The sequence below is a fragment of the Ambystoma mexicanum genome, chromosome 7q, assembly GCF_040938575.1.
Source record: "Ambystoma mexicanum isolate Mex_15411 chromosome 7q, UKY_AmexF1_1, whole genome shotgun sequence".
Taxonomy (NCBI): domain Eukaryota; kingdom Metazoa; phylum Chordata; class Amphibia; order Caudata; family Ambystomatidae; genus Ambystoma; species Ambystoma mexicanum.
The window spans coordinates 273915308-273931384 of NC_090941.1; positions in this window are offsets into that span (position 1 = coordinate 273915308).

The following is a 16077-nucleotide window of genomic DNA, read 5'->3' on the forward strand; positions in this document are numbered from 1 at the left end:
AAAATAAGAAGGGCGGAAGAGGCATTGGGCGAAAGGAATAGAAATAAAAGGAAAAACGATACAAATGTGATACCAAAAAAAAAAAAAAGAATGTCCAGTCCGGGCTCAAGAACCAATAAGAACATTTAATTAAACTAAAAATACAAACTTATAAAAACGTTAACAACAAATCCATGCAAAGGAATATACAGAGTATGTAAGATTTTGGATAAAAGGGGAAATATGCGTATGAAGACAGAGGTATTTGGGCAATGGTCTTTTCAGCAAGGCTCAATTTCAAGTATGTCTTAAAAAAGTAGAGCGCAGCGTCTTAAACGCCTCTATGCCCTTTAAACCATGCTAGGGGGACATGATCACTATAAATCCCTTTCAGCCTTGTTCTGTGGACTCAACATCATCAGGCGGGGTTTATAGGTGATTTCTGGCATTGATTTGGCATTGAGTTGGTGAGCTGGTCGTTTATGTCCAACCGCCTGTACAATTCAATAGGTGGCAACAGTGCTTGACTCAAAGAAGCTTGGTACAGGCAATTTTCGCGTCAGCGTTGCTCACAACTGCTCAAAGCAGTTCAAACTTGCAGAGAGAGACACAGGAAGCTTCCTTTTTTCAGGGTGTGCTGTGAGGCCCTGTCCTGGGTCTTGGAGAATAAGGTGAGATTTCGTCTGCCCTTCTCTGCCAGGAAGTTTGCCAGAGAGCACATTCAGGGCTGCCCCTTCCACTGGGCAGAGTCCAGGTTACCAGTGGTCTCAGCAGCTGACAGACCTTGATCCAGCAGCAGGTCACATCAAACGGTCCTATTAAGTGGGTGAAGGGAGGCCTTGCTCCATCCTTGGAAATCTGGATCTTCCCCACAATAGATGAGGGCTTTGGACAGGCTATGCCCTGTAAACAGGGACAAAGGAAAATGACAGAAATGGGAAAATCCTCGAACAGCTCACCAGGTAATTATGTCACCCAGGAAATTGCAGCCATACCTTGAGTGGTGCATAGTTGTATCTCAACGTGTATACCTAGTTCGCCTACGTTTAATTTGCTCCCTTTTAATTCTCTAACTGGGAAATGGCATGGAATAGGAATTGATTCTCAACCCTGCTCTGAAAGCCAAATGGATATTGAAACAGTGGGTTTTATCAATTCAAGCCATCATTATTATATTGTTTACTGCTGCAAGACAAATGTATATCGTGGGTACTTCATTCTTTCATTCGACAGGCATTGAAGCTGAGGAAGATGTACATTTCTGATCACGAGGAGAATATAATTACTACATAAATATGTTAACATAACTTTTACCTTGAATTTCTACTTTTATAAATAGTTTTTATTGTTAGGGAAGTACGCTTATTGCTAAATATCATTGGAACTATATTGAATGAAGTTTTTGGAACCTAAATGTAATATGTATAATGTTTGTTTTATTGTTTATTGACATGAATGTGTTTTATGAGTGTTTTCATAATAATAGATTAAACCAATTATGATTTGGATTGTATCCCAATGAAGCGCCAGCAAAATCCTTCTTCTTTTGGGGTTTAAAGATCATTCAATTAGGGGGGATTCTTGTTCCCATACACAGTAGTTTTGCCACACCAATTTGGTCCATTTCAAGCCTTCAGTAAGGATCCAATTTTGACTACTGTGATACGTGTGATTGCCATGTGATGTCAGTCCAAGGGTGCTTTGTCTGCAGCAAGTGTGGAGGTGGCACAGGAGGTGTGCGTGGCCTAAGAAAATCCAATATGGTGGTACCCCTCTCCTGACTATCTTTTTTCATATTCTCCCTAACCCTCTTCCCTGTCTTACATAAGAAACTCATTACCTCCCTTGTGTGATATCCCTATTGTGCTGGAAGCGCTGTGATTGAAGCAGTGATTCCCACCAGTCCGGCTGGGGGAAGCATCTATTCTCTTGGGAGAGTGCCAAGCCTTCCAAGGAGAGAATAAAGAAAGCTTTTAGGGATGGACCTAATAGTCTGTTTTGGGGGAAACTGTGCCCCAGACATTGGTACGTGAAACTCTGACAGTTGAATGAGTTACTAGAAACTTGGTTGACAATAAAATGACATCAAAAGGGTGTTGGCCTGTATAACTGTATTTTACCATAGGTCACCATATCAAACCAGATAAGGCATATTTGTATTTAATAATCTGCCACCAGGCCTTACAGATGTACGGTTATATATAATTTGGATCAAGGTATGCCCATGGTTAAAGGCAGTCCCTGGCTGTTTTGAACTTTGGGTTCGAATAGGCGGTTTGCTGGAATACAAATGCTACTCTGCAACTGCCATGTTCCCAAACTACAGGACAGTTGCTGGGGGTGTCAGTAGACCGTCCCAGCAGACTTACTTGTTTGCATTATATTTTTCAGCATGTAGCATTGTTGTAAAGGTCCAGGTTCAATGCTGCTAATGTGGGGGGCGCACGTATCAGTTGGGCAAGTAGTGTGGTGATGTCGGGGTGACGTGGTGGTTACATTGGGAGTAGGGAGGTCATTGAACATGGCAACCCACGCATATGGAGACACAAGAGTAGGCACAGCACGAGAAGTCCCGTGGGGGAGCGCAATGAAGGGTGGGCGATTTGATGTAGCAGTTGTCGTTCACACAGCGTGGGAAGAGGGTGGGGGTGCAGGGTGTCTTGGGAGTAATATTATAGGGGGCTTTTGAGCTACATATGACAGTAAAGAAGACATTTTCTTGTAGACCCACGTTAGGAAAGCATGCTCATACACAGCTCATAATAAAGGGATGCAGGCTGTGGTGACAGCAGTATAAATTTTGAATATTCAGCAGAAACAGTGCACAGAAGTGTTGCAAGAGTGAAGTTTTCCAGGAGAATGCATTCCCATTGAAGTCGCTCTAAGAGATACTTTCGAGGTCAATGAGCTAGGCACCTGGGTACACAAGAAGAATTGGCAGAGAAATAGAAATCAAATAGTTAATTAAAATTCAGCCACACGGGGCGCTGTTGAGCAGCCGTCAAGATGGCTGCCTAGCTGTTTAGCTCCGTGCACAGCCGCTCTTCATCTGAGGACATCTGCGGGCTGAAGTATCTTTGTGCCTATCTGGTCGATCCCCTGTCCTCCCCATAACTGGGGCTAAGTGTTGCCGCGATCCTGGCTCGGATCGGACCCTGGGAGCTGGAGATCTCCGTGTGCAGGATCCTCGAGGCTGCCGTGGTGCTCGGCGGCCCAACGTGACATTTTTCTCGGCTCGCGCTACCCCACTACTGCCTCCCTGCCGCATCCCTCCACTGGTCTGCCTACTGTGGCGCGTATCGCGGGTGCTCTGCGGTCCGCGCTGGGAGCGCCGTGGGCTGGGCTGCACCCCTCGCTGAACCGGCATCCGCAACTTGGGCCGCGCCCTGCACCGGCCCGACCTGGACTGTCTCCCCGTGCTGTTGCCGGGGTCCTCTGGCCTTGATGTGACCGGTCTTGCCGGCCGGAGAGCCCGATATCGGGGGGGCCCCTGGTCCGCCCCTCGCCCGCGCCGCTCGGCACCCGGGCGGTGCGTCCCTCCTGGAGGAGCTGCGCCTGTCGCTTGGCTTGGCTCCCGCTGGCCTGGCATCTGCGGCCTGGGCTGCGGCCGAGACCGTACCTGCCTCTATCGGCGCCCGAAAACCGGAGGAGCTGCGCCCATTCCCTGACTGGATCCTCGTGGGCTGTATCTCAGGTGAGGGGCTGCTGGGGCTGCTGCGCGCCGGAGCTGCATTGACCCCGTTACTACTGCAGGCCATCCCCGGCCTGGGCCTCTCCCCCGCGCTGCGCAGCCCCGGCTGGCTCCGGTGCCGCGTTGACTGGTCTCTGGGCCCATACCCTGCGGCGCTGTGGCTGTTCCGCATCCCGGCGGACCCGGATTGCCCTGCTGCCGCCTTGCTCCAAGCTCAATGGACCCTGGATTGATGCCGTGGCCCACACCTGCACAATATCCAGTTTGCCCGCCCTGAGCGGGAGGGGGGCCCTGCTGCGACGCTCACCACCTGCCAGCCCAACACTACTACTATGGCACAGCTTTTCGTCTTTACTGGACATCGCCTTCACTGCCCCATGCAATATTCACCTGTGCACTAATGCCCACGCTCCTGCTGTTCGTTCTTCCCGTGGTGCTTACTCGGGGTCTGCGCTGGACACCGTCCTCATCCTCTAGGGCGGTTGGGCCACACTATCCCTGCAGCTACTTTATACTTCTCTGACGCTACAGCTCCTGCCGCCTCTGCCAGGATTTGTCCGGGCGATTCGGATCGGCGGGCTGGCCCACTGACCTTTGACTGCGGGACTTGCGCTGGGGCCTCTCCTGCACCTCCACACCGTGTGGCCTCCTGCCTCAACACCCTTACTCAGGTCTCCACTCTGGCCACTCAGGGCCCCCACTACATTATTTACGATGTCTAATAGATCAAGGAATACCAATAAAACCGGGGCCATGGACAAATTTGCTAAAGCCACCCCGAGGTCCGACTCGGCCCACACATCAAGCGATCCAGCTGAAGACCCGCCTTGCGCCGAGGTACCTGCCACTGACCTCACAGCGATAATGGAATCCATGGCTAGAAACTTTGCAGCTTTCCATGAAAAGCTCGATGACATTAATGCCAATGTAGCATCGCTCAGAGCCAAACTGGATCAGCAGTGGGTTCGAATCACAGAGGCTGAAAACAGGATTGGAACCAATGAAGATAATATATCTACACTCCAGGGCACTGTGTCCACTCTGGTCTCAGATATGAAGGCGGTCAAGGCCAAATGCGATGACCTCGAATCTAGGTCGCATAGAAACAACATACGCATTGTTGGTGTCCCTGAAAATGCGCTGAAGGGTCGACTGGAATTGGCGGTTGAGGATCTCTTGAAGGACCTATTGGGCAATCCAGACATGTCTCCCTTCTTCACCATTGAGAGGGCCCATAGGGCACTGTCACCGCGGCCTAAATCTGGTGACTTTCCGAGGCCCATCATTGCCAAGGTTTTGAGCTTCAAAGACCGCAACCAAATTCTCTGCCTCGCACGGGAAAGAGGCGAGTTACGAATGGACTCGCAGGTGATCAGGATTTTCCCCGACTTTTCCACCGGAGTTCAGCAGGAACGTCGCCAGTTCCTTGGAGTGAAGAAACTCCTTAGGGAGAGGAACATCCCCTACGCCATACTCTTCCCTGCACGCTTGAAGTTCACGTTCAACAACAAACTATACTTTTTCACAGTGCCATCTGAGGCGGTTAAATTCATCGAGGCACATGTTCCTCTGCACCCTCCTGCTGATGACTCTATGAATAATGAGTGAACTCTATGCTTGCTCTGCGCTGCCTTGATACTATGCTTATATGTAGATCAAGTCCTACCACTCTTTGTTCACATCCATGAGCGACCCCACCTTTGTATTCACCTGGATACAATGCTCTCCTACGCAGGTTTAATTTCCGCTCTGTATACCCGCTCGCCGGGGAGCAACTGTCATCCCGTCCAGTTTATTGCCCCACACTTACTTCTGTTGTTCTCTGACATACAGAGCTCCCTTGTTCTGGCTGCAACCCTTTGCCCCCTATCCACGAACACTGGGACATGTTTTATCTCATTGTTTCGCTTGGGTTGGGTTGCTGGATCCCTGTGGTACGAGGGTTGCTCCCTGCACCCCATTGGGTAGGACTGGGGTATTCACGATATGTCCGCTAACAATGTTCGTTTTGTAATGGAACCAGCTGGTTCCTAGCGTGCTTCTGCAAGGCAACGGCGCACCCCACTGCGATTGCACGGTTCTTGGATATGCCCTTGTTGTGGGTCAGCCCCTGTTGGGCTTTTGTGCAGTCTGGGCCACGTTGGGGCCGGTCCTGCTCTGCACAGTTGAGGGTGGGTGATGTTCACACTGCTGAGTTTGGGTTAGTGGTGAGGGTGGCGGGTGGGAATGGGGTGTTTGGGAAAAATGGCATGCAAGGTCTCACGGCGCGCACGTTGGCAAAACATGAGCGCACTCCCGACTTCAACCCCGGGAATGCGCACTACTGCTGGATCTGGGATATTCATTGATGCGAGTATACCGAGATTAGGTATTTGCCACTGATATGTCTACCGTCATAATGTCCTGGAACATCCGCGGATTAAGCAATCACACTAAGGCCCGTAAGATCATGGCCTTTGCTAATAGGCGTGGCTGCAAGGTACTACTCCTACAGGAGACACACTCCAATGGCCACATTCCGGGCACCATGGCCCCGTCGTGGGGTCCCGCTAGATTCTTTACTTCCTACTCCTCCCAATCCAGGGGAGTCCTCACAATGATCCAGAAATAGATTAAATTCATTCTGCACAAAAGCTATATATGTCCTGAGGGTCGTTATGTCATACTGCACTGCACGATGGTGAATAAAGAATACCTACTTGTTAACACGTACTGCCCCAACGTTGACTCTCCTGAGTTCTTCGATGCGGTAACTGCTATACTGTTGGGATATGTAGGAATCCAGATTATATGGGGGGGGGGACCTGAACCTCATTCTCGACACTGTCCTGGACAGGACCGGCACGTACTCTCGAGCCCTAACTAGCGCCGCACACAGACTACGTGGCCATATGCAGACCCTCAATGTTTGCGACGTCTGGAGGACACTACACCCCGTGTGCCGGGAGTATACTTATTACTCGTCTGTGCACGACAGCTCGTCTCGTATAGACCTGTTCTTTGTGTCAAATGAAACCATGGGCGGGGTGGAGGGGTCCTGGATCCTCCCCCGCACTCTGTCCGACCATGCTCCAGTTACACTATCTGTGAAGCTGGGTATACCCATCCCGACACTCAGCACCTGGCGATTCAAATCTGAGGCCCTCAGGGATATTGTTTTTAGGACCGATATCCGTGCAGACATTGTATCCTTCTTTGACCACAACTCTCTTCAAGACACATCAGCTGCGGTCAGATGGGAGGCCTTTAAGGTATATATCAGGGGGATGTCCATCTCACGAGAGGCTGGGGTACTGAAAGCTATCCGAGCTGGCCTCGGTCGTTCTGAAGCCAAATTGAGGCAGTTGGAGCAGCAATGCTCCACTGGCGCCGATCCCCCCATACTTGTCAAAATTAGCGAGGAACTGCAGACGTATAATGCGCTCGCTACCAACGAAGTCCAGTACTTCAGCCGCCCACAGGCCGCCAGGAAATATGGCGAGGGTGACAGACCGGGGAAGACATTGGCAAACGTGGTGAGAGGGGAATTTGGCCGAGCTCAGATCACCTCCATCAAAGATGTATCTGGCAACGTACAATGGGCTGACCAACAGATCTTGGAGGTATTTACTGAGTTCTACAGGTCCCTCTACTCCCAACCTGCCGAACACTCCGAGCGACACATGGGCGAGCTGCTTGCTCAGATCCCTACCACCGAAATATCCCCTGCTGCCCGCGACCAGCTGGACTCCCCGGTAACACTGGATGAGATAGTGACGGCCATCTCGAACCTGCCCAAAGGCAAGGCGCCGGGGCCTGATGGCCTTACGGCTGAGTTTTATCAAGAACATGTGGCCATACTGGCTCCCAAATTACTCGAGGTCTGGGATGAAGCACTCCGCTTCTCCATCCTCCCCCGTCCATGCGTGAAGCTGTCATCACGGTACTGCTCAAACCTGGCAAGCCGGACGACGAGTGTGGGTCCTATAGGCCTCTCTCCCTCATGAACCTAGACACGAAAATCATTGCTAAGATCATAGCTAACCGCTTTCTCCCCATTATGCCATATCTGGTCCATGAGGATCAAGCGGGCTTCGTCCCCGGCAGGTCCACCTCCCATAATATGAGGAGATTGTTCAATGTTATGTCCCGTATAGATCAAGACGCCCAGGCCGTGGCGGTCACTCTGGACGCTCAGAAGGCCTTTGACATGGTCTCTTGGAACTACATGTGGCTGGTGCTGGAGACGATGGGCGTTGGCCCAAACATGATCGGGTTCATTAAACTACTATATGCCTCCCCTGTGGCTCGGGTCAGGGCTAATTCATTGACATCTGACCCTTTCACACTCTTCAGGGGTACCTGGCAGGGCTGCCCCTTCTCCCCGATCCTCTTCGCCCTCGCAATTGAGCCGATGGCGGATTATGTCCGTGCTCGTCATGCCCGCAAGGGAATACGGTTGAAGGATGACCCCGAAATCATATCTTTATATGCGGATGACGTGCTATTATACATTAGAGAGCCCACGACCCACATTGACCCCATACTGAGGGACATCACCCGCATCGGCACCTACTCTGGCTTCACGATCAATTATTCAAAGTCAGATATCTTCCCGCTCACTAAATCTACCCAACAACCCACCACTGAGTACCCCCTTCGTTGGTCCCCGAACGGAGTCAGATACCTGGGCGTGCAGATATCCTTAATTAAATCAACTTTGCTAGCCGACATTTATTCTACCGTGGCACAAATGGTTGAGGCCAAGATGTTAAGATGGTGCTCGCTCCCATTATCCATGGCTGGTCGGATCTCTCTCATTAAAATGATCCTGCTCCCCAAGCTTCTTTACACTTTCAGCAACGTTCCCGTATGGCCTGGGAAGGGTTACTTCGCTAAACTGCATACAATATGCGCACAGTTCCTATGGCACTCTGGTGCAGTGCATAGGAAGAGGACCGACATGGCGCTCCCTTATAAACAAGGGGGCTCACGGCCCCAGATCTGCTACTCTACTGGATTGCGGCCCAGGCTCAACATGCCACTCACTGGTACCCGGGCTCCCCATCGCGTCTGCATGTCAAGTTAGAGCGACTTGCGGTCTCTGGCACCAACATGATGTCCCTTATACTACATCGTCATTATACACCAGACTCGCCTATTGACCCCGTCGGTGCGACCATTCATGCTTGGAAACGCTTGCTGTATCCGACGGCCGAATCCCTCCCTTACTATAAATGGCTCCCGGTGTGGCGCCTGCCTGGCCTGGAACCCACACACGATAATGCCTTAGCCCAGCACTGGGGAACTCTGGGGTATCAAGCACTGTCCGACTTCTACCCAGAGGGTAGGTTCATTGACCCCCAAACATGGAAACAAGGCACACCAGATCCGCCTTGGAGACCCTCCAATACTATAAACTACGGGCAGCGTTCCGCACTACATGGCCTCATTTCCTGATGAGCCCCCGGATAACCCGGCGATCGCATACATTGCCAACTCAGGCGGCGCCCGCGGTGTCGTCTCTTCACTATATAAGATCCTTCAGGAGTCCATCACAGTCCCAGTGCTTAGGGCGCGCGACGATTGGGTGAATGAATTGGGCCTGGAGTTGTCTGATGGCGCCTGGGGCGCAATGTGCCTACACACAAAAAAAGTCTCCCTTAACTTCCGTCACCGCGCCATGCAGTACAAACTTCTCAATAGGCTCTACTATACTCCACACAGGACCTCGACATTCACCCGCACCGCGGCGGCCCTGTGTCCTCGCTGTGGAGCTGAGGAGGCTGATCACCTGCATATGTTTTTGACCTGCAGGGAGCTATCTGGGTTTTGGGAATGCATCTTGAAAACACTCTGACATAACTGAAACTGTGGTTGATCCTGACCTCCTGTCGGTTCTGTTCGGGGTCTGGAAAACCGATGAAACCAGACGCCTAGCTAAATTCCTAAATATAAGCTGTATGATTGCCAAAAAGTGCATACTCCAGAGCTGGAAAAGCCCCACTCCCCCGGTCTTTCAGAAATGGTTGCGCTTACTCACCTGGTCACGAAATTGCGAGGAAGAATACTTGTCTATGCTCCTCGCCCAGTCTCGCCCCAGGAACATTTGGGCTGAATTTAACGCTTACCTTAGCATCCAAAGCGAGGGCACTCCCGAATCTGGTCTGTCCCCTGCTCCGCCGGGCTCTGATCCCACTGCGTGAGGCCCTAATTTTTTTTTTTTTGCTTTTTTTTTCTTTTTGTGCTCCTTTTCAGGTACCGTTCAGTTGTCAATGCTGTGATTGCTGTATCCGTTCTGGTGTGCTGCTCTATGATGTAACTGCTATGTATTTGTTGCCTTACGTGTGCCTTGTGTACCTCTGCCTTCCAAAAATAAAAGTTTTAAAAAAAAAATTCAGCCACAATGTGGTATAATCTTTTCAGACTATATTTGGCAGCAAGGTGTAAGAAGGGAACTGGGGGGGGCAGAGCAATATGGTAGGTGTTATGAGGCACCCAACAGGGAACCAATCAGGGGAAAGAGGTTTTGGTGTTGCTACGATGCAACATTGTAAGGTATCCTTGCTGATGTCTGCAAGACACATCATTGGTCAGACGTGGTGTGAATGTCTCGCCCCTTGCCATCTCAGGACGCTGTGTCCAATCAGTATGCAGCAAGTTATCCATTTGTATATTGGGCAATGCCAACCAATGGCAAAGAAGTGTTTTTGACAGATCAGCAAAATCACGTAACTGTGGGGCGATGCGGGACGGGTCGCGACGTCAAGAGGGGTGTTAATGTCATTTTTGGCCAAGAAGTGTGTTGCCCAATCAGGGTCCCTCAACATACACATTCTCCTAGGGGACTGACATAGTCCCACCAATCAGCTCCTGTGACCTGCCTCATAAATGTAACTAAAATGTTGCATGGAAATTCTATAATGCATGTATAAAATGTTCAGCCGCAGTTGGTGGCGACGAGAGCTCATTTCATTCAGTTCAGTTCCACAGGGCTGTCTGAACCATGCTTCCCAGCTGTTTGGGTCCTATGAATGTGTGTTACTTCTTGCTTGGTTTACGCTCCTTTTTGGATTGGTTTTCTGTTCCTGTGAAAACATTTACCGGAGGGCCTCTGCTACAGCATTATGAAAGTGAGTCTGATTAGAGAGCTCAATCACTTTCTGAGACATTATTAAAAGCATCATTTTGTGTTACCAAAATAAAAAAAAGGCTTGGGATTTCCTGCCCAAGCAAATGGCTTTCTGATGCACTGATACAAACATAACATTAATAAGTATTGTGACAAATCTGGATAATTCGTCCCTTTGCCCCACAGGGGAGCCTCACCCAACCCCCCTCTGATGCTAGGGCGGTGAGCCTGCTCCACAATACCCTCTTTAGGGGTCTGGACAAGTGGGACCTCACTGGGAGTAACTCCCCTATTGGGGAAAAGGACTCCCAGTCCAGTGATCCTGAACATACTACATTATCCGCCTACATGGGACTTGAAAAAACGGTTTGTTCTAATGTTTGACTACAACTACCATTGATCCTCCTTCCACCCTGTTGGCTTCAGGTAATGCTGAGTTTCATCTGAACGCCACCGTCCAGGAGGAAGGACACACCTTGTTCAATTGTGATGACGTATTTAAACACTTTAAGAACTGTGAATGGAGAGAGTCCTTCTATGCATTGCGTGACTATGACTGAGGCAGGAGAATCATCGATACACAGAGGCAAGTCTCTGTGGACATTTCCTGAAGGGACAGAACTACTTGGAGCCAGCTGTGGCAGAGCTGAAGCAGGACTCAGTAGCTGTAGGCTACAAAGTAGGTGCGCTGACTGAGCAAGAGGTTCCAGTCAGGTGCAGAATGAAGACGGGAAGCAAACCTCCTTCTCTCGTGGTGCAACCACTAGAGAACAGTGGCAGGCCTGGAACACAGCAACTGACGCCAAGACCAGGAGAAATAAAGGAGTCAGAGTCCCCAAGCTCCACCAAGCCAGTGCCGGTACTGACGAGACAAGCATGAAAAGGGAAGTGAATGCTCCCAACGTGTGGACGTCAGTGAGGGCTATAATCTCTGAGTTTACAAACTGCTGAAGTTGTCCACTGTATGAGGGGCTGGGAAAACAGAATGGGTACAAGTCCCAGGTAAAACAGAGTGAAAGAAATAGGAGTATGACATATCACGACAGGAGAAGCCACCAACAGTATGAAAGTCATCAATGATATTTCTGATGTCATCTTTGATGCCGTGGGTGTTAGTCTTAGCAGTGGACAGTGGTGGCAGGAGTTATGGTTGCTTAGCTTACCATAACTGGAGAATTTCAAGGGTTTTTCGGTTTTACTTAGAGCCATAACATCCCGTTAACAAAGTTTTTTTTGTGAATTTTATAGGTTTTTAGTAGCGCAACTTAACCATAACGTTCCTTTGACAAAGTTTTTTACTGAATTTCATAGGTTTTTAGTAGCACAACTTAACCATAACGTTCCTTTGACAAAGTTTTTTACCGAATTTCATAGGTTTTTAGTAGCGCAACTTAACCATAACGTTCCTTTGACAAAGTTTTTTACCGAATTTCATAGGTTTTTAGTAGCGCAACTTAACCATAACGTTCCTTTGACAAAGTTTTTTACCGAATTTCATAGGTTTTTAGTAGCGCAAAGTTTTTTTACTGAATATACACTTTCATTGTGTGAATTTGGGAGATGTTTACTAGGATTCCCTTACTTTATATACATGTAACATAGAACATACAGAACCCACTTGCTAATGATTTTTGAAGGCCACGGACTGTGCGTATGTCCGCGGAAAGGCGCGGACGACATCAACACTACCCAAACACTCAGGGGGTATTTGAAATTGTTCCATCATACCATATAAAAAATGCACACGTTTAAAAAGCAGCACATAAACACATTATAAGTAATAATAAATAAGCAGTGTAACCTACACGTCTAACACATCAACCATCCATTTAAATACCATATATGATGAAATGTATTATACCATAACAAAATAGAAGTGCCTCCAACATAATTACCTGACAAACTGCAGAGCTAGGAATGACAGTACACAAACTCAAAACAACGAATACACATTTCCAGAAACTAGTAAGTAAACTTAATTTGTCTTATTTATTTGTAGACTTTTGTATGAGCTCCAGAACAATTAATGTATTGGTGTGTTTCACACAGAAATGTGCAGTACTTTGAAGTGGCTCGAGGAGAATTTTGCGCGTGACGAAATGTCGGTAGACAGCGATAATAATGGTACACACTTCTCTGCATAAGCAAATTAATAGTCAGTACTTTATGTGTACGTAAGATATATATATTTATTTTTAACAGTCCATGCAAAGATTGAAAAAATTCCACCAAAGGAGACAATGCAAGACACCTTGCAACGCATAGAACAGAAAGTGGACATGCTGAAAGACAATTTTAATGGTTTAAAGAAATTTGTGGAGGAGTACGTCAAAGGAAAAATTAGATACCACTGTCCTACCTGTACCTGTCCCGCCTCTCCATGTCCCAGTGAAGTATCCCCAAACCCTCACGAAGAACAAACGTTTCGATGAAACTTCCATCCCTTCATCCCCTCACAATAATCCTCTGCAAAACCCTAATTCCCCTATATTTGTTTCAGTTTCTGCTTCCCCCTCTCTTTCTTAATTGCTGTATATGTGTGTAATAAGATAAATGTTATGTTAATTTTAATGAAATAGCTTGTGTCTATTTTTTTTTTTTAAACAGTTCAAATGTCCGCGGACAGCTGTTACACTCACCTGGTATCCACGAGGACGCCCGTATGCCCTGGTTGCCGGATTCCCCCTCCGGATGTGCTCAATTCGGGATGATGTCTTCTATGGCGGGTGGGCCTGAAAACAAAGGAGGACTGGATTTAGGCACCGATTTCGTTTCCTCCCACCAGCCCTTTGGACTTGACCTTATGGCCCCTCCTCACCTTGTTATGATGTCTGGCGTGCTCTCCGTCCTGCTTTCTTCACAGGGGCGTGTATTTTTCTGCGGGTTGAAGCGACCGAGTTAACTTCACTGGTGCCAACCCATTCAAGTGTCTTTAAGGCGATAAGTTTGATTATAGCAGTCTCTGAAGGCCTTTGCTTTACTTTCGTGCTATTAATATCTTTCCCTGATTGCTTCCCCCTTAGGTGTGCGGAGGTTCGTTGAGTGCGCTGCTTGGGTCAGGCTCCTGCCGGGATTTATGGACGTGGAGCGCATGAAGAAAGGTAGGTTCAGCGCAAAGTGCGGCGCGCTAATGTCTTTTTGGGCTAACCTGTATTCTTTATTCCTTTTCCGGTCGCGATGGTCTTTCTGGGCGTGCAGTGATTTCTGGAGTGGAACCGGCCAAGATATGCCCAGCCAGGTGAAGAGGTTATGGTTACTGCTGTGATTGCCATGAGTAGCCTGTTTAACGTTGTCCCTTTTTCTCTCTCCCCTCCAGGTGCTTCGTTCCGGTGTGTGCGTGATGTCCTGAAGATGCTACCAATGGGATGGAAGACCGTGAGCAGCCGGGATCGAAGGATGGAAAGCTGCAGGTAAGCTGGGGCTGCTAATGATGTTCTTTTGTCTCCTCTGCAGGTCCGCGATTCCAAGAACGCCGGGTGCTGGTCTCTGAACACGATGAGCGTCACGCTGCTGGCTGCAGAATAACGCGAAGCACGTTCTTTAGCTTGGGTGTGGTTTATATAGCCTACCCCTGTAAAGTAGTCCAGGTAAAGTAGTCTGGGCTACCACACCCTAAAACACTGCACCGCACAGTCTGGTTCTTAGGGACTAGACTGTGTGGGTGTCTCCATGTTGGCTGCAGGCTTCCACACAAAAAGTAGTCCCCTCAAGTCCCATTCCAAATATGAGCCTGTGCCAAAGGTGCCAGGACTGACTCCAGGAGAGTCCCTGGTGATAATGTAAGTCCCTTGGGGCCCCAAATGAACCCTGAGTCCTAACCCTACCTGGCATGTGACCATGCCAGTGGGGTTCTGGGTCACAGGTCGTGACAACAGCTCGCCTATCCGGCCTGTCCATAATTAACAAAATATGGATGTCCTAAAGACACTACAGCTATCCGTACCATTCGCAACCAAGATGAAACTGTTCTTAGAACACACCAGTTGTCCGGGATGTCCGTAAATCAACAAAATGGGGGTGTCCTAAGGACTCTATACCTCTCCGTAGCGTTCGCAACCAAGATGAAACTGTTCTTAGAACACACCAGGTGTCCGGGATGCCCGTGAAATAACAAAATGGGAATGTCCTAAGGACACTATACCTGTCCATACCGTTCACAAACCAAGATGAAACTGTCCGTAGAACAGGCGCATTGGCCGCGATGTTTGTAGTGAAACAAAATGGAGGTGTCCTAAGGACACTATGCCTGGCCGTACAGTCTGCAGAACAGCTACGCACATGCGCACCATACCCATAAATCCTGCGAACATCGCGCCTGTCCTTAACTGTCCGTCTCACTTGTGTCACACTTTTAATTCGTTTCAGGACCCAAACACTGCGCACGGCCGTTCCTGTGCATTTGGTGTCCTCTGGACACCCATTCCCTTCGCGGGCATGTTCACAACGTCATCATGTGACCGCACCCACGCTGAGCGTGTGTCCTAATTTGCGCACATTGTCCGCTTCCCCAACATTTTAAAAGAACTTATGCAGACAATCCAAATTATTGTACAGTAAAAAACCACCATTTCACATGTCCCAGACAATGGCCCTAGCTTTCCACATGTTTTTTGGAACTTTTTCATCGCTTTTGAGTAATCGATATGGTCACGAGGCGCACCCCTCCACCCCTATAAAAGCCCACACCCCAGAGCTCATCTTCATTGTACTTCTGGCTATTGGAGATTGATTTTTGCTGCCTTAGTGCTCTAGCGGAGTTTACCTCAGCAGCCCTAATGGCATCCATGGCTGCTGTTGCTACATCAGCCTCAGCACCACCCCCAAACCCTCCAACATCACCACCTCACCAAGGGCCTGCAGACAGGAATACGCGTGAGGATGTAGAAAACGAGGATGAAGAGAATGAGGTCGAGGAACACCCTACTACCAACACTCGCCGGGAGTCGTGGATGTGGAAGTTGTTTACAGCTCATGGTAACGTACCAAAAGCACGTGCGAACAAGGTCACCTGTAACCAGTGCAATTTGGTGCTGAGTCGTGGGAGACTTGGTTCGTACAGCTTTGGTACGACGACCATGAAGCGACACCTAATTTCGTTCAACAGTGCGGACATTCACAAGGTTGTACCATGTAAAGAATGTAGTAGGTTGAGTTCCTCTGCAGCATCCTCCGTTTCTGATCCTCACACCACAAGAGACACTCCTGTGGGAGAGCGCATCCCTCCTGCTGCTTCACAGGCCATTCGTGATGCTGTTGACCCTTACCTTTCGAGGGTCACAATATTGTGTATGTACTG